Source organism: Lutra lutra, chromosome 9, assembly GCF_902655055.1.
Source record: "Lutra lutra chromosome 9, mLutLut1.2, whole genome shotgun sequence".
Taxonomy (NCBI): domain Eukaryota; kingdom Metazoa; phylum Chordata; class Mammalia; order Carnivora; family Mustelidae; genus Lutra; species Lutra lutra.
Window position 1 is genome coordinate 95,111,462 of NC_062286.1, and position 23,099 is coordinate 95,134,560.

The 23,099-nt window shown below is 48.1% G+C and overlaps 1 long non-coding RNA gene across 1 annotated transcript in view; it reads left to right on the plus strand.

The window, feature by feature from the left end:
- The window catches only part of LOC125108613 (uncharacterized), a 51,360-nt gene extending 34,893 nt beyond the window's left edge, over window positions 1-16,467 (plus strand). The window contains exons 2-3 of the long non-coding RNA XR_007129967.1: window positions 12,693-12,769; window positions 14,543-16,467. This is a non-coding gene — a long non-coding RNA (uncharacterized LOC125108613). The remainder of the gene's footprint in view (window positions 1-12,692; window positions 12,770-14,542) is intronic.
- Window positions 16,468-23,099: the final 6,632 nt, after the last annotated feature.

Sequence of the window (23,099 nt, forward strand, 5' to 3'; positions counted from 1 at the left end):
AAACCAGAATCCCTCTCTTGCTTGGCCCTACCCTTTGCACAGCTCTCTGTGTGGGCTCCACAGGCAGAGAACAAGGCTGCTCACTACCCTGGGACCCATTTAGGACAGCAGCACCTCACCTTGGGGATTAAGTGTTCAGGGGTCAAGGCCGGAGAAGGATGATAAAGCAGAGTCAGATGGGGCTCTGTGCTTGCAAGATCTGGAGGCAGCAACCACACAGGAAGGTTATTTTGGTTTTATCCTCTCCTTGTTGTTAGCTTTAAAGTTGTTTGTTTTGAGGAATAGGGAAAACAAAAATAGGAAGAAAGGAAGAAAAAGAGAGAAAGGAAGGAAGGAAGGAGGGAGGGAGGGAGGAAGGAAGGAAGGAAGGAAGGAAAGAGACTGAGGTGGGATCAGCTCAAGTACAAGCTGTTTGTGGATACCAAGCTCTTCATGAGAGGTTCTCCTTCTTTGGGCACCATGTGATTCTTTCTTGTGGCTCTCATCGGGCTTCAGCTGGGGCCTGCAGGAGAGAGCTTTTACAAGCAAAGTGTTATGGGGGAATAATGGTGGCCTTTCCAGAAAATCTTTCCCACAGAGGCTGAAGGTAGATGTGTGGTTTTGCTTTATGGTCTTTTCAGAAGTGGGTGAATCTCATTTCCAAGCAGGGGCTTTAACCCTGAGAGCTTGGTTCTAGTCTCAGACTTGCTCGGGTTGAGGGGTGGGCAACTGATCTTTATTTTATTTTATGTATTTTGTTCCCAATGGATCTTGAATGAGCACAGAGAGTTCTGGGAACTGGGACATTTGCAAAATGTTTGAGAAAATCAGCTGAGAGGGTAAGGCATGAACTCCTAGCAAGAGTGGGAAAGGAGAGTCTATTATAAAATAGACACAATGCCTTTTCCTCAGGGGTGGGGTGGGGGTGGGGGGTGGAGGGCAGGGGTGGACACAATTCCCAGAACACTGTCCTAGCAGTTGGCACCAGAGAGCCAGAAAACCTAAGTACCAATTCCAATTCTTCTGGTATCTTTTTTCCCTCCATCCATCCATCCTTCCTTCCTCCCTCCCTCCTTCAATTGTTAAATTCATTTGCTGAGCACTTTGAGGGGAGTGAGTACAAGAAAGCTGGGTACAATTACAAAAACACATACCACCTTGGTTTCCCTATCTGTGAGTCACAGGACCCTTTGACCCCGACATTGCCCATGAGACTCTTCACCACCAGTGGATGCCCATCTGCGTGCTTGGGGATAAGGTCAGGTTCCTGCCATGCCATTCGAAACAGTCACACAGGGTCGGAGCCCACCCTGAGGTCAAGTCTTTCTAGTTGCTGTCCTAGAATTCTTAATAATTTTGAACAAGGTCTCCTGCGTTGTCAGTCTGTCCTTGACCCTGGAGATTATGTTATCAGGTCAGCCTAGGGCTTTAGTTTTTCAACAGGGGAGGAGGGAGGAATTTGATTGGGCAAAGTAGCCTGTAGAGAAGAGGGCAGGATATCCGAGCTCAGCTTTGTGGAGCAAATTTGAGCAAGGCCAAAAGCTAGGGATGCACCTCACAGGAAGAACCCCATTTGGCATGTGAGTAAAGGCCAAGGTGCTTTGGGGACCAGGAGACCACACGTGATGGGGTTGGAGAGAAGACCTCCTCATCTTAAGAGAGCCCAGCCCTGCTCCAGCATCCAAATAGTGTGGGAGGACAAGGCTGAGTTGTGGTGTGCCTGTGCACTGATCCTTTCAGAGGGGCACATGGTTGTGAACAGCAAGAGATGACAGGGAACAGCCAGAGGGGAACAGGGGTGTGGGGAACGCATAGTGTATGACATCACTGCTAACAGCTGGCTTTGTGGGACTGTGTTAGGCCACCTGCTGCCTGTGGTGGTATTGGGGAGCGGGCATGGAGCCATTTTATTGGCACATGGGTACATCTGTACCTTGAGGGTTTTGAAGCCCAGAGGCATTTGGGGGACAGGTTAAATGGAACAGGAACAGGAGACCTCTGGCTTAGGATAGCTATGTGGCTTAGGAACCTTAGCGTTAAATTTAATCAGAACAGGAGCTGGGCTTCACAGAGGCTCCGGAAACAGTAGCAGCCACACAGCTGCTTGGCAAACCAGATCTGATTCTGTGGAGCTGAGATTAGAGCCTGGGAGGGCCTGGATTCTTTGTTGCTAAACTGAACATAAAAGAAGATGGGCCTTCAAATTCATCCAGAAGGGCTGCTCCCTTCTCTGGAAGGAGTGGAGTCCCAGAGCTGTTTGTGTCATTCCTGGGGTCCTAGACAAAAATTCCCCCCTCCTGACCTTCAAAGGGTGCTCCTCCCACTAGACCAGACTAGGCCACCCATGTCATTTCAGGTCTGTGTGTCTGGTTTTCTCTTGATTACCAAAGTGTAGTCCTAGAGAGCCAGCTGGACAGCACCCATGGAGGCTGAAGATGGGGGCAGGCCAGCTGGGTCTCCCTGGTCCCAACTGACCATTCTTATGGATGCTCAGGGCTCAGTTCAGGTGTCTTTAAACTGGGAAGGCTTCCTGGAGCCTCTTAACTACACCAGATGATCTCAGAGCCCCACTTAAGACAGCGACTCTCATACTCCCTATCCATTGTTTGGGCTCTGATCTCCTCACATGCAATTTCCATGTGCTTCAGGTCCCGTTGCTTGCAAACCAGATCCCTGCCTGGTCTGGGAAAAGATGGGGGTGGGTGAGTGTTGGATGTGTCGGGGTCGGGGGGACACACGGGAATGTACTTGGCCAGCTTGCGGGTCTGTGGCTATTCAGCATGCACATCTTGCAAGGTAACTGTGGATATAAATGCTAGTGACTCACTAGCGTGCTGTTGAATTCAGTGAGCTTGCAGGGGACGGAGGGTGGTAGGGAGGGGTACTGCTTCTCACCTGTCCCACCTTCCTTGCCAGCTGAGCTCTCATTGTTGGGAAGGGCATGCTTGTGCTGACCAGACCTCTGGCTCTTCTGAAAGTTTGCTCGAGTCTTAAGCAATTTCCCCAGTGGACTGAGCCTGGAAAGGGAACAGAAAAATGCTCAATTCCAGAGAACAATCCTGCAGAGGTGGTAGTTTTTGATTCACCAAGAACAGAGTGTTTGCGTCACTCAGCTAGGGTCTGCAGGAGGCTTGGACAACCCCTTCTCTCTTTGAATAGCAATTAATAATAGCAATGACCTTCACCCCAAAGTGAGGCCAGGAAAACATGCTTTCTCATAAATGTGTCCACTAAATGAGCAGCTGATACATGCCAGCTGGGTCCTATCTGCTGGATGAATGCTTATGTGAAATCATACTTCTTAGTGGGACAGTGGCTCAGGCTCCAGGGACACACTCCTGCTGGTCCTTTTCTCAGGAGTTAGCAGGAACTGCCTTCATAAGCCAGGGAGACATGTGGCAAATGTGCATCCCAGACATGTGGGCCCAGCTTCCCTCCCATGTGGCTGTTTTTGTATTTTGAAAGCAGCACTGACTGATCTATATTGAGCAAAGGTAAATAAGCACTAGTCTAAATTTATTTGGAATTGCTCAGTTCAAGAAATTCACTCTCCATAGCAAAATTTGGTGTATAGATTTGGTATACACACACACACACACACACACACACACACATTTTGCATGTTCTGTCTGAGTCAAGGATTATTTATTTATTTTTACTCCTCCCCTCACCCCGGAGATATGGCCCTGAACCTCAAATCACCCCACTGGCCATGCCTTTGTACACCTCTACCATTGCCAGATCCTGGCATTTGGGGATTGTTTGCTCATTTCTCTGGCTTCTCCAATTACAGACAAATTCCTGGAGGGCAGGGCTATGTCTTGGTCATGTTTGTCTCTCGGGCTGTAGCTTAGTGCTTGACCCTGGATGGACACTTGAACAAGGTGATTTGAGAGAACAATTCAGTCACTTGTCTCTGATAGAATGTGGAGCTCTGAAATAGCCTGTTTATCATTTCTATTTCTAAAAATTAAGGACAGCTATGTCTAATATTGCTGTCGCCAAGGATCATTTTGGGAACCTAACAATGTTGTGGAGAGAATTTTCTGATTTTTCTTTTCCTATTTGCCTTTATGACTCCAGAGGCAAACACAAAGGCAAATACTTTAATCTCCCTTTATCAGTCAAAGCAATGAAAGAATAACAATTAGTTCAGTAACACCCCTGGCTCTCATGACAGCAGGTGGTTGAAGGCACCCAGCCAGCAGTGGGGGAGACAGACCTTCAAGTTTTCTCCTTGTCTTGTTATCAGTCCTTGCAATGAAGAACCTCACTCACTCTTGGCCTTACTGTGGATTGTAGTCCCAGTGGATTTGCTCTGCCAACTTTTTCTCACAAAGTTTGGGAGTGTACAAGTTAGAACAATGCCTCCTTCCTTGAACCCATGCAGAAAATAGTGGGTCTTTTTTTGTGATTAATATGTTCTGCATCTTGCCTTGTTTTTTCATGTTCTGCAGAGGGTACATACAAGAAAACACTAAGCATATGATAACACTTTGCATCATTTGTCTTCTAAGATTAAGGTTTACCAAGGAAAACCTGTAGTATCCTATGTGTTGCCCCATAATTAATATACATTCTTTCATTCATTCATTCAACCAATAGACATTAACTGTTGACTTAATGCCATTAGAGATGCAGCAGTAAGTGATCGTTATGGTCCTGCCCTTGAGTGATGAAAACAGAGGGACACACACACACACACACACACACACACTGTGACAAAGAAGATTGGGACATACCTGTGTCTTATGAAGGAAACAAAGAGAATGAGGTAGAACCTAATCCTCCTTGATCCACTTGAAAATAAATGAGCCACAGAGAATAAGTGAGGAGAAGGGTACCTGGGTGACTCAGTTGGTTAAGCCTCTACCTGCAGCTCAGGTCATGATCCCAGGGTCCTGGGATCGAGCCCCACAGCAGGCTCCCTGCTCAGTGGGAACCTGCTTTTTCCTCTCCCTGCAGCTCTGCCTGTTCGTGCTCTTTCTCTCTCTGTCAAATAAATAGAAAAAATATTAAAAAATAAAAAAAGAAGAAGTGACAAGAGAGTAAGAAGGTGAAGACTGGCTTTAGATAGGATTGTCAAGAAAAGACCTCTTTAGAATGGACATTTAAGCCAGGTTCTTTTTATATATATATATATTTTTTTAAAATTTTATTTTATTTTTTCAGTGTTCCAAGATTCATTGTTTATGCACCACACCCTTTATTGCTCCATGCAATACGTGCCCTCCTTTATACCCACCACCAAGCTCACCTAACTCCCCACCCCCTCCCCTCCAAAACCCTCAGCTTGTTTCTCAGAGTCCACAGTATCTCGTGGTTCATCTCCCCCTCCGATTTCTCCCAATTCACTCTTCCTTTCCTTCTCCTAATGTCCTCCATGTTATTCCTTATGCTCCACAAGTAAGTTAAACCATATGATAACTGACTTTCTCTGTTTGACTTATTTCCCTCAGCATAATCTCCTCCAGTCCCATTCATGTTGATATAAAAGTTGGGTATTCATCCTTTCTGATGGAGGCATAATATTCTATTGTGTATATGAACCATATCTTCCTTATCCATTCTTCTGTTGAAGGGCATCTTGGCTCTTTCCACAGTTTGGTGATTGTGGTCATTGCTGCTATGAACATTGGGGCACATATAGCCCTTCTTTTCACTACATCTGTATCTTTGGGGTAAATACCCAGTTTTTAAGCCAGGTTCTTGAAGAGGAGGATGGAAAGATCATTTTAGGTAAAGGGAACAGTTAATGCAAAGGCCCTGAGGTAGGCAACATTTTGGGATGTTGAAGAAGTAGACAGATGAGACTCATGTCTGGTGCTCAATGTGGTAGGGAAAAAGTGGCACAGGGTGAAACTGGAGGGGTCTCCAGAGATCAATGACTTTGGGCTCAGATGCCAAAGAACAGAGAAATTTGTTGGGAAGCCAATGGAAAAGTTTTAGGCATGGCAGTGACAGAATTCATTTACTTTAAAGGGCAAGGACACTGCAACTATGTGGGAATGGTATGGAGAGCTGAGAGTGGTGGAGGGGGTGTGGGGTGGGTGTGGGAGATGTGAGGGGGTAAGGGATGGGGTAGACAGAACTTGGAGACATTGGAAGTACATTTGACCCTTGAATAACGGGGGTTGGTATTGTGCAGTTCTGCTTAAATGCATATTTTTTTATACATTCAATATAGGACTGTAAATATATTTTCTTTGCCTTTTGATTTTCTTAATAATGCTTTCTTTTTTCTAGCTTATTTTATCTTAAAAATACAGGATATAATCCATACAACATATAAAATATGTGTCAAAAAAATATGTGTCTATTGACTGTTTATGTATTGATAAGGTCAGCACGAGGCTCTTCAGTAGTTAAGTTTCTGGGGAGTTAAAAGTTATACATGGATTTTTGACTGCACGAGGAGGGATCCGTGCCCATAACCCTTCCATCATTCAAGGCTCACCTATGATTGAAGGAGGAGGTCACAGTGGCCAGGAGAGGCAGTAACGGTAAAAACAGAGAAAAGGAGTCACGGGTGAGATGCATTGGTGATTATATCCATTGAAATTGCTGCTAGGGTGATGAAAAGGGAAGCATCAGGATTTCCACAGCTGGAGGAAGCCAGAGCCCCTTCTGAGCCCACACAGGGCATGGGGTCCATGAGGTGCCCAGGTGGGGCAGTCCTGAGGCAGTTGGAAAAAATCGCAGCTGGAGCACAGGTGAGAAATTGGCCCTGGTTTACCATCACAAGTCATCCCAATTAACAGGGTTATTCATCTTCTTGGGAACAAATCAGTTTGTTTATTGTGATTGTTTATGTGAGGAGGTTGTTCAGGGCCTGAGATGTGGGGGCCTGGTCCGCACCACAGGGGCAGGTGCTGGACAGGCCAGGCTGGGGAGACCTAGAGCCTGTCTTGTGTCCAGTGGAGGGGAGAGGAGAGCGAAGGCAGGCAGGAGAAGGAGCCGGTGGGCGGTGGGTCCCTTAGGACCTTGAATAGTGGTGGGGCAGGCAGGGGGCAGCACTGGGGCCCCCTGTAAGTGAGGAGAGGAGGGAAGCAGCAGGCATTTTTTTTTTTTTCACCTTGGTCCAGGGAAGGAGGAGCAGAGGCCTTGAGCAGGAGGAGGAGGAAGGGAGAACAAAGGGAGCAGGTCTTGTGTAGGAGAAGTCCAGGGGCCCAAAGACTGCCCGGTGTGGCAGGGTGGTGGGTGCTTTTTGGTCCCAGTGAAGCCAGGAGGAGCTGTCGGTGCTGAGAAGCTGAGGGAGGTCTCAGCAGCCAGTGTCGGGGGCAGCTGGACCGACCATGGGGTCTGGGAGCCCAGAAGCCGAGGGAAGGAAGGAGGTGGTGGAAGTGGCATGGAGTGTTTGAAATCTGACTTCACCTGGGCTTGAAGGTGACGAGGTAAAGATGAGGCCAGAGAGTGACTTCTTTCTTGAAGTTGAAGTGTGATTTTTTTCAGAGGCCCCAGGGCACATCCCCTGAAATGTCACTTCTAATTGGGAAGCTGCTTATCCCCTGGTCCCATGGTTATAGGACATCGAGCTGTCTGATGCCCCTGCACAGGCTGTTGAGGTAGGAATGTGCTGCATGGAAGGCTGCAGACAGACCCCTAGACTGGACAGGAGTGCTGCCAGCAGTGGGAGATGGGCCTGAGCTGCAGACAGGAGCAGGAGAGACGGGGCCAGGCCAGGGAGAGCCGCAGGGGAAGAGGCCAGCAGGAGGAGGAGAGGCCTGTGCTTCCAGGCGCTCACTGACCCTCTCCCCTGTGCCCACACGGTCATCAGATTTATAATCTCCCATGGTGTCCCTGACTCAGAAATTCAGACAGGGTGGGTGACTTGTGTCTGGCTCCATGACGGGGCCTCAGCTGGGAGATGTGACAGCCGGGGACTGCAATTTTCTGAAGGTTCCTCCACCCCCAAGCTTCGGGCTGCACAGGCTGGGCTTCCTCGAGGTGTGGACAGTCCCATGGGCAAGCACCGGGTTCAGGAGGGAGGGAGAGAGAAGGGGAACAGACACTAGTGGCAGCCTACTCTTGTCCCCTTGCCCATGTCACCAGTAACAAGGCGTGGTGACCATCTTTTCTTGTTTGAGGTATTTTGGGTGTAGGCGACGTGGCCCAGCTCTGGGTGAGAGAGGTGTGGCTCACATTTAAGAAGAGCTCTGGCATGGGACCACCATGGGCCTCTTGGGCACACATCATACCTTCTCAACTCTGTGGAAGCACCCTTCATCTGACTGACATTTTTTTACTGACTCACTTTCATCACAGAGTTTTGTAAAGTAAGTTCTTAAATGGAAAGAGACTCTAAGTGCACCTTCTGGTTGATTTGGGGGAGAGAAGGAGCCCTGGAAAGTTGTTCCCAGGGAATTTTTGGGCAGAATTTCTTGGAGACTCTTCATTCTTGGAAGCTTGGAAGCTCTTCATTCTGTGGAGAAAGGGCCTGTGAGGACTTGTCAAGGGGACGAGGAAGGGCCTTGGGTGGAAGTCAGGAATTCAGCGAGGAGTGGGTGGGTTTGGCTCTGAGAGACTGGCTTGGCTTCAGCATGGCCTCACTTACTTGTCTGTGACCCAGGCTTCACCTTCTTTCTCTTTTCTTAGTCTTTTGTAAAAACAATACCATGTGCAGACTTAGATAACCGGGGCCATGCAGGTAACTCTCCCAGAGGCCATGGCTCAGGGCAGGTAACCGTGAGGGGGAGTAAAGATGGCCTCAGCAGGGAGAGGCTTTATTGGCAAGGAATGGATTGCCATGGGCTGAGCCCTGTGACCTGAGGTGTGTGACATGTCCGGAGTCAGACGCTAAGGGTCTTTCTTTCATTGGGAGGATTGGACAAGGCCAGGAAGAGCCAGCGGTGCAGTGGGGTGAATGGGTGTCACCCCAACATCCACCTGTTCTCAGGAGGGGCTACACAGAGGGCTGTGTGCTGGGTCAGGCTGGGGTGAGTTCAGAGTTCAGGTGGGCAGAGTGCATGGCGTGGAGAAAGGAGGGACTGTTAACCTGAGTTTGACCGAGGAGCCTTTTGTTCAGATTTGTTAGTGGATACAACACAGTTTAGCTAACAAGTGAAGAGGCAATGAAGGGGGTCTGGAGAGCCTGTGCTGGCCTTGTCACAGGTAAACAGGGGACAGACAGAAAGGGTGAGTCTTATCTAAGTTGTACAGGGAAGTAGTCCTTTGTGGTAAGCTCTTTCCAGAATACAAAGGGTGGGGGATTTCTTACCTTCCCTGTCTTCCAGGAACACTGGGCTCAGGTAAAGGTCAGTCTTCTCTGGTGGTTTCCCAAGACAGGCTTGTGTGCACACTGGCACACACCTGCTCTGGGCCAGGCTGGGCCCCTGTGCATCAGGACTGAGGATGTAGTGGTGAGCAAGCTGGCCTGGCTGTCTACTCAGCACCACATGGAGTAAGCTTCCCTATCCCACAGGTACTAGATGCAAGCTGGCAGACTTGTGCAAAGGTCCCACCAACACAGGAAGGCCCGTGCCAGGGCCCTCTGTCCCCAAAGTCTCTGAGGGCTGGGGATTCCTGCAGGGGCCACAGGATGTTGGGGTATGGGTTTCAGGTCGCTGGGGGAGCATCTGGGTCCCCATTCTGCAGGGTCATTGACTCCTGATGAATGGATGTTCCTCTCAGGGTAGGATTAGATCATTGATTCAAGATATTCTCTCCTTCCGCAGCTGATGGGTCTGGAAAGGACTATCTGAGAATTCTATTACAGATCAAAGCCACTCATCATTTTTCAATCATTTCTGTAATGTTACAGAGCTTGAGGAACAAAGAGCTTGCTGTACCTTTAAGTCCTAATTCTCCTGTGTCAATTCACACAGTCGGGGAAGCTATGCTTACAAAAGGGCATGCTTTGTTTCCATCCTATGTCATGGCTTTCTGGCTTTTATGTGTCAGAACTACAGCATCATGTTTGATCGATGCATCAGTAAAGCTGCTATGGCAGAAAAAAACTGAGGCCTTACGTATGGTGTGCCCATCCCATATAAAACATAACAGTTAAGCAGTTGACTCCTTTGGGATTTTTTTGAGTAAATTTGGATTTTGTATGTTTCCTATATTTTGTATATCATAACTCAATGATGGTAAAATTTTCTTGGACTCTGGTTCTGGTTTCAAAGCGCTGAGTGGTGCAGTGATCTGCGCCCGATCACCGGAGACCTGCAAGCTTAGTGTTGTGGCGGGTGGTGCAGGGCACGGTTGGCTGGAATACGAGTTAAGCACAAACAGTCCGTGGAATGAGGCAGGCTGGGGCGGTCCCTGACTTCTGGAATCAGCGGCTGTCAGCCAGAGGTTTATGGAGTTCTGTGGGTTGGTAAACATTTCAGTCAGCCCAGGGTTTCCACCCAAGATCCCGTGTGTGCAGAAAGAGATGACTTCAGGGTCCCATCTGTGTCAGACCCTCCACGGAAGGCTCATTCTGGCCTCAGCTGACAGCACAAGGAGTGGAGTGGGTCCGAGAGCGGTATTGGGCGGAGACCACAGCCCTTCCTCATGAGACCCATAGAACGAACCCAGAGGCAGATGGGGGAAATGTAAAAGTAAACATTAATATTGGGGAATCATGGGTAAGACAGAAAAAGAGAAGTGCAACAAAAGCGATAGCCAGCAACCCACAAGTGGTCACAAAATAAGGGACATGGCACTTTGATAAGGGGCATTGCTGTCTCCTTGCCCCTCCTCAGTGTGGCTCTGTCCTTCCCAGTGCCCCTGCAGAATGCACCCTGGGTGTCCCCTGTCCCACAAGGCTGCATGGACACAGAGCACCCCCCACACCCCGCTTCAGCCTTAGGGCATGCACTGCTTCTAGGATCGCCCATCCCTTATGCTTCATCATCCCTGGCTTGTTCCTTTCTACAGGAGTACCTCTCCCTCCATTAAAGTCTCCTATCTGAACCATCTGAGTTGAAATCTGTTTTTAGCCAGCATCCTGATGATATAATAATTAAGAACTCCTTAATGATGCCAAAGCAAACAGGCTTCCTTGGGAGTTCCTGCCATTGGAGATGCTCAGGGTGGTTCTGGTACTGTGTCAGTTCAGGAAGCAGAAGCCAAGATGAAATGTGGCATGCAAGAGATTCACTGGGGAGCTCCTTGTCCATAACGGAGAAAGGGTCGAGGATGCCAGTGCAATGCGGTTCTGACACCCGGGAAAGGAGAGTGCGAAGGATGGACAGTTGGAGAGGGGGCGCTCTGAGAAACCCTAGTTAGCCCAGGGGGAGCCCTGGTGCCAAGGTGCCAGCGGGGTGGTGGTGGTGCCAGCGGGCCCCACTCAGGCAGGATGGTCTGGCTCTAGGAGAGCCTGCCGTGCTCAGTCATCAGCTGGGACCAGCCTGGGGAGAGCAAGGCCTTGGTGGGACTGCTACAGCGGAATGCGGAGGTGTGTCAGCTGAAGCCTGTCCACCAGCTTCACCTGAGAGAGACCTGAACAGCACACCTCCACGGGCTCCATATTTTGGGCGATGTTTTAGAGTCCAGGCACCCGGGACAGGTTGAGTTCCAGATTCTCTGCATATGTGTCTGAGCTCACTTTAGGTCAGGTGTGGGCTGCCCCCCATCACTGCCTTTCTGGGTGGGACTTGTCCAGATGACCTTTGTGATCACAGTCATGGCCTGCTGTGGATTAGGGGTTCACCTTACTTCAGTGTGACCTCATTTTAACTTACCTAATGCCATCTGCAGTGACCGGATTTCTAAACTAAGGTTTTATTTTGAGGTCCTTAGGGTGTGGGCTTCAACATGAATTTTGGGGGAGCAGGACACAATCCAGCCTATAACAGCCCTCTGGGATGTTCAGCCCACCTGTGCCTCCTGATGACTCCAGCCATAGCTGCCTCCTGGCTTGCATCTGTGCGGAGACCCTGAGTGAGAACCTAGTCAGCCCAGAACTGTGAGAGTTAATAATGAATAGTTTTTAGCTACTGAGTTTGGGGTGGTGTTTACACAGCAATAGATGACTATGACCCTAGTTTTTGGAACGTAATTAAATATCAGGCTGAAACAGATTTTTGTAGATGCTAAGGTCCAGGGTGGACCACACCGCCTACGTTGTGGGGGCAAGGCCTAATGGTACACTAACAAGGTAAGAGTCAAAATACCATCCCTGTGAATGGCATGTTAGAATGGCAGGTTACTTTACTTCATGGTGTCATTTGCAACACAGAGGCACTCTGAATTTTGTGGATGACTCTAGCAGGATCTTGCTTTTATCCCCGGGCAGATGGCAGTGCACTGTGCTCACATGAGGTCTGGCCCCTGGGCAGTCCAGTGAAAATCATCCCAGGCCAGGAGCTGGGCGCTGCGCACTGACTGCTTCTCCGCTCTGCCCCAGGAGACTGTTATCAACATCTTCGTGACCAATGGCAGCTTCAGAGCTGTTTATTTACCATGTTCTGGAAAGTCGAAACCATGCTGTGGGTTGATGCTGTTCTTTCTGCCTCACTAATATAGAAACTGAGTCTAACTACGGAGACCACCCAGCTAGAGACAGAGGGAGCTGGGATCCGAGGGAACTCACCCACCCACCTTGTGTGTGTGTGTGTGTGTGTGTGTGTGTGTGTGTGTGCAGGAGGGACCGAGGAGGAAGGGGTATGAGGGTTAGAACAAAGAGCTCCCTTCTCCAAACTTCTGCTGGAGCGTGGGCTAGGTGGGCCTGGGAATCTGGGTTTTGTAGATTTGTTTGTAAATAACAAAAATGAATTGTTTTCCAGGTGGTTCTCCTCTTCAGACTCCTCTTGGAGCTGGTGTGCCTGGCCCCGCCCCCAGTCTTTTTCGGAGACAATGATTGGTCGGTTTCAATTTCCACCCAGAGGGAATGCTTCCCCCCCGCAACCCCCCACCTTCAGTGATGCTCGGTGAAGCTCAGGGCCAACCACCTTTATGAGCCATGCTGCTGCTGCGTCCAGTGTCCAGCTCGTGCCCTTCCTGCTTCAGGCCTGGGGGCTTCAGGAGGAAAGGCTGTGAACCCCTACTAACATGCATAAGGCCCAGGGCAGCTTACCAATGGCAGCTCCTGTTGGAAACCACACACCTTTCTCTGGGCAGCCCGTGCTGACCCCTGGGACGTGGTGGTAGCCCTCCCAGGATTATCTGCATCTTCTTGTGGGAAGAATGCTGGCACCACCAGCCATGTACCACCACGTCCCCACATTCCAGGGCCCCTGCGCACCCGGGAGTTTGTCCTGGTTCCATTGTGGGATGACTTGCAGGGGCGGGTCCAGACTTGACATTCATAGCTTTGGGCTGACATGTCCTCTCTCAGGATTATTCCTGTTTCCTGTCTTCATTGTGCTTAAAATTGTATATATTATATTATATTATATTATGTTATATTATATTATGTTATTTATTAAATTTTATGAATATTACCTTTGAAATTATATATAATATAGAAGTATATATGTCTATTTGTGTGTGTATATATACATATATATGTATGTGTATATATATAGATATAGAAAAGCACAGAGAATAAAATAGCAAGTACTCAAGTGTCCTCCAAAGTGCAGCAGTGTTAATTTTCCATCATATAATCTTCAAATTTTGTTTACATATAAAAAATTATAAGTTGTAGGTCATGGCGAATCCCTTTTCCCTTCCATTCCCATTAATCTGAGACAGCACAGCAGAGCATAAAACTGATCGTGGAGCCCTTCTGAGTTTGAGAAGTAGGAAGGTGGACCCCTGCTTTACTTCGCATTTCCCTGAAGACCTAGAAGGACAGGTGTCTTTGCACATTTATTGGCCACTGCGGTTCCTGACTAGGGGATTCTCAAGTTCATTGATCCGGCTTATTTCAGCTTATACTTCTCATAAGAAGTAATTCTTCTTATTGGAACTTCAGGCCCAGTAACATGGCTGTCAGGGAGAGTTTGGGACTTGAATCTGATAATAACAAAGAACAGCTGAGGTGACACTTATGACTCAAGTAGGTTATATAAATTAAATTTAAATATATATATTATATTTATATATTTATATTTAAATATATATATTTATATTATATTATATATTTATTATATATTATATATTTATTATATATATTTAAATATACATATACATTTTATACATCATTTAAATACAATTTATACATTTAATATTATTTAGATGAGAGACGGTTGGCAGGCAAGACAAGCATCTTGCCATGGAAGTCTGTCAGAGGAAGGGATAGAAATCGTTTGAAATAATTATCAGGCAGCTATTTTTGATTCAGAGAAATATGATTTATGCAGTGGGAGGAGTACCCTCTTCTCCACCCTTCAAGTGGGCATTTATAGGTGAGGGGTGTTTGGCAGAATTGTGGGTTCCTCTTACAGAGAAGAGGTGGGCGTCATTCTGGGAAATTCCTGTTTCAATGGGACCTGCCCACGGGAGCTCTGTTCTCTAACTCTAGCTAGAGTGTCACCCTGTTATGCATGGCCCAGAGGTGTCACCAGCTGCCTGTCCCAAGCTGTCTAAGTCTGGCTGGTAACTCACTGGAGTTCCCTATTACATTTGAACACGTCTCATCTCTCAGGGAGATAAAAGTGGGCTTCACTGCAGATTAATATTTGTTTTTCAGAATATGCTTCCAAAAGCTGCTTACTCATGAAGGACGAAATCATTCTTTCCCTGGATTCTGGCTGGACCCTGGACACTGTCACCACAAGGCTGATTTCTGCCAAGAGAGCTCACCTCTGTGTTGGCATCCACAACATCTGGATCCTCTCTGCATGGCTCGGGGGTCCACCCTTTCCTCCCTGTCCCTCTGAACCCCCACTCCCCCATGGCCTGCTGCCTAGGGATGCACTTCTCCTTGGTGGAAATAGCTGGGGCCAAGGTCTGGGTGTGGCCAGCCTGTCTTTGTGGCACCTTGGCTCCCTGCTCTTCCCAGAACAAAGTGCCCTTCCCCTTCCCTGCCATCACTTCCTGGAGTCACTGCTCACGATGCCTGACATTTGCCCTGAGCATTGCACCTTCTGAATCTTTGCTGGTGAATTTTTCTGAGGGGTGGAGAGGCCAGGAAGAGAGGCAACAGAACCTTGGTGACCCCACCTAGAGGCCCAATCTCACCAGAACAAAAGCTCAGGCTTAGTTCAGATTTGCAGGAATATTCAGGCCAGTATCACAGGGAAGCTTCAGGGAGGGGTGCCTGGAAGATAGGAGACCTATGACTGCATGACCCACCCAAAATGTTGGTACAGAGGCGGAAAGGTAGGGCCTCTCTAGACCCCTTTGTGGTCACTCCTCACTGCCCTGCCACTAGCGCTCTGAGCTTCCCCCAGTGCGTTCTCTGACAAAACCGCACATGTCTGCTCTGACATCTCTCCTGAAGCCCAAATTGATGGAGCTCCCAGAGCCTCACTTCTCAGAGTGGGAGCCCTTCTTGCATAGGGGCTGAGCCCCTCATCCCAACTCTGCAGCTCTTCAGTTGCAAACAGAGACCAGTCCATCCTTGGTTCAGCAGTGCTTTCATAAGAAAATCATTGATGGGAGGACATAGCCCCAAGTCTGCCATTTTGCCAAGAGGAAGGTTGTAGAGAGAAGGATTAGGTGGTAAGACTGAGCTCTTGTAGGGATGCTCCCTTGTATAAGAGAACCCAAGAGGAGGAAAAATAAGGAGTTCTCCTGCTCTTGCCTGGAGGCATGCCTGGTAAAGGATGGACCAGATTGGGGGTCTAAGACCAAAGGTAGCACCCACAAAGGGGGTTTTGGGGGCTGGAAGTACAAATCAGGAAGGCTGGATGAGATCCAGCTCTAGTCTCTTATGGAAATGGAACTCTTGCTTTGTCTTCGGAGGCTCCCTGGGAGGGTAGGCTCTTGGGATCTGAGGTTCTGGTTCACCAGCATCTCCCTTAGTAGAGCAGCCTGGTTGGGGCTAGTGAAGGAGCTGTCATTTATGGAATATCTGCTGTATGCCATGAACCCTTTATACATAACATGGTGGCCAAAATTTGTTTTCTGTAGTTAGCATCAGAGTCCCCACAAGGAGAATGCTCCTTGTTGAGGAGACGCTTGGATCCTGGCTGAAACCATCCCTGTCCTTGTGACCTTGTGATTCATAATGAGAAATATATATTTGGTTTATGCCTCCCGTGCCGGCACAGAGCTCCTAAACCCCTTGGAATTTCCTGTGGTGAGAGCAGTAAAGGTGTCTTTTTTTGTGTTAACAAGGTGACTTTATGTTAACAAGGATGGGGGTTGGTTGCTTAGGGACCCAACCTTGTGATTAGAGGCTTAGGACTTTCAGTCCCACCTCCTGACCTCTGGAGGTTGAATCAATCACCAAGGGCCAGTGCACCGTGATTATATAATGAAGCCTCCATAAGAACTCAGTAGGATGGGATTCAGAGAGCTTCCCTCTAGGTGAACATGTGACGATTCTGGGAGAGTGGCACACTTGAAGCGGGTGTGTAAGCCCTGTGCCCTTTCCCCACACCTTGCTCTATGCATTTCTATCATCTGGCTGCTCCTGAGTTATTTTCCTTTATAATAAACCAGTGATATAGTAAGTGAAATGATTCTCTGAGTTCTGTGAACTGCTCTAGCACATTAATCAAACCCACGGTGGACTGTGGGATCCTTCCATCTATAGCCAGGCAGTCAGAAGCACAGGGGACAACCTGGATTTGCAATTGGCCTCTGAAGTAGGGAAAGCCTGGTGGGGCTGAGCCCTTACTGTGGGATCTGACACTGTCTCCCTGGAGACAGTCAGAATTGAATTGAGTTGTAGGACACTGAGCTGGTGTTCGAAAATTACTTGGATGTGTTGGGAAAAACCGACATGTTGGAATTAAGTACAGAATATTAGTCCTTCTTTCCTCAGGGCTCGGGGGTCTGCTGGTTTTATTTCTGAACAAGGGAAAAGAGTCTAGAAGGGAAGGGTGTGGGAGTAAAGGGAAGATCAGATGGGGAGAGGCCGGGCAGGTAATGAAAGCCTGCATGGTAACCTCTGGGTGCCACTGCTTAGGACCCAAAACTTTGCAGAGGCTTTAAAAATGCTCTCAAAGAATACAGGAATGGTCCATAAGAACATGAAGAGGTGCTTGGTCTCCTTAAGCATCAGAGAAATGCAAGTTAAATTGGAATGAATTTCGACAGCAAACCCTGGGGATGGCTACATCAAACAGACCTGGCCTCAGCAAGCAGGTCCTGATGACACCATGGGGCAGCTGGATCCTTGCTCACTGAAGGTGGGAAGGTGAGGCAGCACAGCTGCTTTGGGTTCTTCAGTGGTTCCTTAGAAAGTTGAGCTGTTTACCTTATGACCAAACAATTCCACTCATAGGTATTTTTGCAGAAAAATGGAAACATGTCCACAAAGAGAAATAGTCATAAAGGTTCATAGCAGCTTTATTCATAATAATCCCAAACTAGAGACAGCATAATTGCCCATCAGTAGGAAATGGACAAAGAAATGTGGCTCATCCATGCAGTGGAATGCCATTCAGCAATAAAAAGAAGTGAATCATTATAAGTGCTGGGACATGAGTGAATTCCAAAAACAGGCTGCGTGAAAGAAGCCAGACACAACAGAATAGGATGCTCTTTCTATTCTAATAAAGGTGAGATAATGCAAGGTGATAAAAGTCAGCTTACGGGTTCCTTGGGAAAAGATTGTCTGCAAAAGAGCAAGAGGAAACTTTCTGGGCAGATAAAGTATATCTCTTGGTAGGGGTGGTGGTCACATTCATGGCTACATGTGTCCAGACAGACCAAACCATACACTTTGGGTCTGTACCTTTTGCTACATACACATTCTGCCTTAGTGGAAGTGATCTTTAAGTAAGTGCTTGAGATCAGAAAGCAGTTATGGCTCCCAGATGTAATAGAATACTGCAGTGCTTAAATGACCACAAAACATGATCATGTTCCTGTAATTAGTTATTAAATAGCATGTTACTAAAAATGTTACATTTGAAAGCAAGTGGTGATTTAGCTTCTCTTTCAAGAGTTCCCAGGAATGTGTGATAATTGCCCAGATGTCTCAGCCAATTATACATTAATCATGATTTACCGTTAGCAAAATGATTTTGAAGTTAGATTGATAAAAATCCTCCCTACTGAGTGCAGAGCCGCAAACAGGGCTTCATCTCAGAACCCTGAGATCATTACCTGAGTTGAAATCATGAGTCAGATGCTTAACCTACTGAGCCACCCAGGCGCCCCCAAATCCTTTCAGGATTTACAGCAAAATATTAGGTTGAATCATAAAATGTTGCCGTTTTTGTAGGTCAAAAATAAATATTGGTGAAGTTGTATGGCGAGGCCTGACAATTGCCGGGAGTCCTGGTGCATTTTGATGTGTCTGATGTGGTGTTGACAGGATCTTCTGGAGTCAGCAGTCTGTTTTGGGTGGAGGTCCTTTGTAGGGTATACCCTTCCCGGTCACCCCAGAATCTTCAGTGAATTCTAGATTCTTTGGATGACTGGCTGTGTGCTGGGAGAGGAGGCCGGGGTGAGAGAGTTTGCACTGAGGTTTTCGGTAGTGACAGACCCTGGGGGACGTCACACCCTCCCTTCCAGCTCCTGACCACCTCTGTTCTCCCTGGAGAACATCCCTCTCTCTCGCCTATCTGGAAGCTAGAACCTGCTCTCCCCTTTCCCATAAGGTGCCAAAATGTCAAATGGTGCCTCCTTTCACCTAAGGAAATCCCTTCCCTCCCCTGTGCTCCCAGAAATCTGACCACAGAAAACAGCTCTTCTATTTTTCTTTTAGGTCCATTGCCTCTTAAAAAATGTTCTTTGTGTCCTAAGAAATTTTTTATTTTTCCCTGTTTTCTTCTAGCACGTAGCACACCTTATTCTAGCATGCATGCATGTGTGTATGTGTGTACGTGGGCGGTCTCCCCAGCCAGAGTCAGGTGCCTTGACGATGGTGACCACAACTCAGCCAGCCTTGCTTCTGCCATGTGCCATGATCCCCTGCACAATGCTGGCTCTGACTGTGGATCAAAACATGACCTATCACAAGTCCCTGTGGGAGATGTGTGGGGGACAAGTGGGGCTAGCTTCCCCACCTTCTCAGCCAGCATGGAAGAGATGGCTTTGTTTTCCCCTGGGCTCTGACATGGGCTCCCCGAGCTCACTACACGGGTTGCCCAGCTCACACTATTCCCTTCCAGGTTCACCTTTGGGGCCAGCAATCTCTCCAAACCTAGCCTTTCTCTCCTTCTCCAAGCAGAGAAGGCATTTCACCTTCTTTACATCCCTTTTCTGCAAATGTCAGAACCTCTCCAAGATTCCTGGGCAGGGATGATGTCAAACATATATGTGTTTGAATGCACTTGAATCCTTCCAGAAGCGCCACCTGCTTCCTCCAACCATCTTCTCCTGTTTCTGCATAACAGTGAGTGGGAAATGTGCATGTAAGCCCCATCTCCTCTTAGTGCAACTGACATGATCATCTGAGCAGTAACAAGAATGTTGGCTCATTAGCTCTCAAGTTAATCCCCGTTAAGGCACTAGGAAAAGGTGTTTATCAAACACAGACACTGAGGGTCCACGTGGTCTGCTTCAGTCATCTGTGCCCATTCTATTTGCAATCCCCTCAACTGGTGGACCAGTCATTCTTTCAGAAGGTTGTCCTCTGGGATTCTCTACCTTTATGTTACTCAATACTTCATTATCCCTCAGTCAAAGCTGCAGAGAAGCTAGAGTATAAATGACCTATGGTTGGAACAAGGCATGTTGGTCTCCCCAGTGCTCTCCCCTTGGATGCTTCCGATGGTTTGCTAGGCTAGGCTGGCACTTTGAATGGGTAGGCACATTCTCTTCCCCTATGTCTCCGCTACGGTTCACTCCTACCCCAGCCCTCTTTATTATATGACACATCTTTTGTTCTTAGGATGCATTTTCTCTACCTGGGTGGAAATTACCTACCTTGATGGTTTGCACAGTCCTTAGCAGAGGTCAGCCTCTAAACAGGCAGATGGCCATGGGGGAGCCCTTCCGCAAAGACTATTCCACCTTTTACTGTGGGTAAAGGAAGAGCTAAAGCTCCATGTTATTATAATGATAGTGATGCTATGATGCATATAACAACAGCTGGATACTCTCCATGGGGGAACAGGTCTGGTGGCCCAGGACTCAGTGGTTACCCTCCCAGAGCAGCCAAGAGCCTGGGGAGGAATTACTTCCTGAGATCCATTTCATGGGAAGCAGGTGCTGGCAACCACATATAAAGAAACTTGCTTTTGTTGCTGCTTTATTTACAGGCATATGTAGGGTGGTCTTGTCTGAGGCTGGCCTCAATGTTATGAGAAATCTAGCAAAGGCAGTGGCCCTGGTTCACCAGGTGTGTGTGCTCGGGACCCTGTGGCCCTGCTCCACACCTCTGCCCATGCGTGTCTGGCTGAGCCATCACGTGTTTTGAATCGCGGCCACTTACACGCAATTGCCTAGAGAATCAAATAAAAGCCTCCAGTGTCTTTGGGGAAAGCACCATGTTTATCCAGCACTGGTCTTGGCTCAGGTTGGGGGTAGCAATGGGCGACCAGGGCCTGGGAGAAGTGTTTGCATGTTGTGGGCCAGGCCTCGTCCATAGAAGGCATTCTGGGCACTTCAGGCTGGGCTGTCAGCTCCTGGTTGCGAGAAGTTCCAGACTTCGAAGGGCTGTATGTGTCCTAAGGCATTGTCTGCACAGTGGATGGCCCAGGAGTTGGGTCAGAGAAGTGCTTGTCAGTTGATTCAACATTTTCTGAGTACCTGTCTCAAACAGACCTTTATCAGGTGCTAGCACTGCAGGGGTGGGCACACATCCCTGCCCTGAGAGTGCTCAGGGTCTGGGTGCAGAGGCAGGAGTGACTCCAGATAGACATGCAAAAGTGCACTTCAGGACAGTTACTGAGGTGGGAGCAAGCTGTGGCTGCAATGGGCACAGAAGACACTGCCCCAAGTAGCCTGGGCATCAGGAAAGGCTGCCTGGAAGAATGGAGGTCTACACTGAGCCCAAAAGGCAAATACAAGTTAGTGGGACAGAATGGGGTGTAAGTAGGAGGCATCTGGGGCTCCGGGGGTGGTCAGAGTGTTAAGAAATAGCACCTTCAGGGTAGGCCAGGCCATGGAGGGCCCCAAAGCTACATGAAAGCCCTCCTCACCTGCAAGAAGCCCAGGAAAGGCTTTGTGCAGCAGGGACACAACCAGAGAGGGTCGACTCTACACCGTTTCCTGCTGCCAGGAACCCTGAAAAACCATACAAAGCATCCTCTTTTCTCCATCTTTGGAGTAGAAGTGTGACTCCTTTTAGCAAAGTAAGGGAGTGACTACTCCAATTACATGGATTTTAGGGTGGTCCAAGGGTTTTATGATCAGAGACAGATGTGGGTTTGTGATTATGAGGAAAGAGTGAGGTATTTGAGAGAGATGACCAAACACTATAATGGGGATGGATGCTCCGTGCAGAGACCTCCCTTCACAGGACATTAACAGGATGGGAGGCTGGGATACCAAGTCCATTCACACTCTGGGGGAGTTGGCAGCAGGGTGAGTGACAGGTGACCCCTGTGGGCAGGAGTGAGGCCCCTCTGCCAGGGAGGGTGTAGGAGAGCAGCGACACACGGCTCCTTCCCCAGGTGGGTCCATGTGAACCTGGGGCTGAGTGAACCTACCAGATGGCCATGGGAGGGGACGCAGTGATGATGCAAGGACAGTGGGCTGTGTGGACATGGAGAACCAAAAAGAAATAGGGAAGCCTCAGGCATATTTTCTGAATGCCACAGTAAAGTGGCTTCTTTCCTCTCCGGTGGGTTTTCAGAGAGGTCTAGTTGACCATTCCCAAGAGACAGAGAACTGTGTGTGTGTGTGTGTGTGTGTGTGTGTGTGTGTGTGTGTGTGTGTCGTGCATGGGTTATGTTCAATTGGGGTTACCACTTAGGAGAAAAACGGTCCACTTAGAACAATGTTTATGTTTTGTCTTTGATTTTGGGGAAATTCAAATTTCCTTTTCAATCTGCTGGCTAATTACTCTGGAAGGCAGTAGCTGGCAGATGGCAGCTCTTGGCCATTGCATTTCTTAGAGGGAAAATGTAGAGGTAAAAGCGAAGGGTCAGGCATTCGGGATCACATCATGTGGGTGCAGACTTGCTGAATTTAAGGCACTTTCTGAATGTCTGCTTGCCCAACATCTCTGATTTTGTCTCACGGAGGGAGACAAGGCCTGATGCCTGAAGCATTAGACCTGTTGGCACTCTGTTCTTCCTCCACATGTCAGTGTTGATGAGGAACCGTGTGGATGTCTACAGCAAAGTGGGTCTGAGGCGTGAACATCTTGCAGGCTGCTTGCGAAGAGATTTAACTGTGTATTTTCATTTTTTAGGGATTAAATATCGTGGTTACAGCTGACCGTGCACCTTCCTTGGGTTTCTGTGGGCATTCTGTCTGTGCGCATGCACACACACATGCACACACACACATCTTCACACACAAGCATCAATCACTCCACTGGAAGGTCTGGCTTGCTTTAAATGTCTAAGTGCTCTACAAAGAAATCCCAAGAATGTGGGAAGGTAGGACCTAGGCACATCTGTGTTTAATGTGTCACAAAGCAAAAAGGAAAATTATTTGGAGAAGTCTATTCTCTCCTTCTCAGAAGGTAATAAAACTAGAAGGTGGAGTGCAATAGGGTGTGGTGGGAGGGGAGTGGTTATCTTAAAACTGTGATTCTTGGGCTTTAGTTCTTGTTAAAATACTGGGTAAACTTCAAAAACCCTGCTGCCCACGCTACAACCCAAAGTAGTAAAATGGGACTTATTCAAGGGTAGGGCCAGGCACCAGTATGCTTAAGGCTTTCCAGATGAGTCTAGCATGCAACCAACACAGAGAACCAGTGTCCCCAATGACAGCTTCGTAGACAACTTTCTGGTGTGTGCTATAGATGGAAGCTGCCATAGCTCACCTCCTGCTTGTTTTTGCTCCAAATGTCTGCATTTTTACCCTTAAAGTTATCTGACCTTCTCCTGCTGGATCTAAGTCTCTCAAGAAAGTACTTCTCAGCTCTCAGGACCTTCTCTTTCTACACTGGGATGACAGAACTGGGCTAGGTCCCTCTGCCCAGACAGATGATGAGCTGACACACCAAATTTGGTGGGAGATAAAAGCACATGTCTTTGTTCTTCATCAGCTCATTTTGAGCTACATGT